The sequence below is a fragment of the Atta colombica genome, unplaced genomic scaffold, assembly GCF_001594045.1.
Source record: "Atta colombica isolate Treedump-2 unplaced genomic scaffold, Acol1.0 scaffold254, whole genome shotgun sequence".
In the NCBI taxonomy this organism is placed as follows: domain Eukaryota; kingdom Metazoa; phylum Arthropoda; class Insecta; order Hymenoptera; family Formicidae; genus Atta; species Atta colombica.
The window spans coordinates 1,432,721-1,433,395 of NW_017259353.1; the positions used below are offsets into that span (position 1 = coordinate 1,432,721).

Sequence of the window (675 nt, forward strand, 5' to 3'; positions counted from 1 at the left end):
TTAAGTTTTTTCTCGGTACAATTAAAAAATAAAAAGTAAAAAAAAAATAAAAAATTTGCAATTGCACAATTTCTTCATCCATAAAGAAATAATAATTAGATATTCATATAATATGCAAATCGGAGCAAAAACTCTTCGTCATAATTTATATTATTTGTTAACTAAAATAAAACTAGTTACAAAATCTTCTCAAAATTAAAATATAAAATTGCAGTCTTATTAAAGTATAATTGCATGCCATTGTAAAAAGATGTGCAATTATCTTTTAGTATTTAATATCAATAATTATCAAACAAATGAATATTAAAGTTTATGTTTGAATCTACGCACCTTCCTTCAGCGCATCTCATAGAAAAAAAAAATATATTACATCTATGATCATGATATCGTTAGCGTCAACTCACTTTCGCTGAAGACACAAGCACGCAACGCGTTGTTCACATTTGATTTCTTCATAGCGCAATAACAATGGATTCCTCACTATAAAAACGTCTGTCAAAAGTCTTCACAAAGGGATCACAAATTATGAGGCATCAACGAATGATTCTTTCGCACGCATGTATGTAAATCGCAAGCCTTCTTCGATCAATTTCCAGATTGCTGCTTATCTTCGGATCGTCTCTCTCTCTCTCTCTCTCTCTCTCTCTCTCTCTCTCTCTCTCTCTCTCTCTCTCT

At 30.8% G+C, this 675-nt stretch overlaps 1 protein-coding gene across 2 annotated transcripts in view; it reads right to left on the reverse strand.

The window, feature by feature from the left end:
* LOC108689086 (broad-complex core protein isoforms 1/2/3/4/5-like) overlaps window positions 1-675 on the reverse strand; it is an 83,103-nt gene that overhangs the window by 19,694 nt on the left and 62,734 nt on the right. The window lies entirely within an intron of this gene.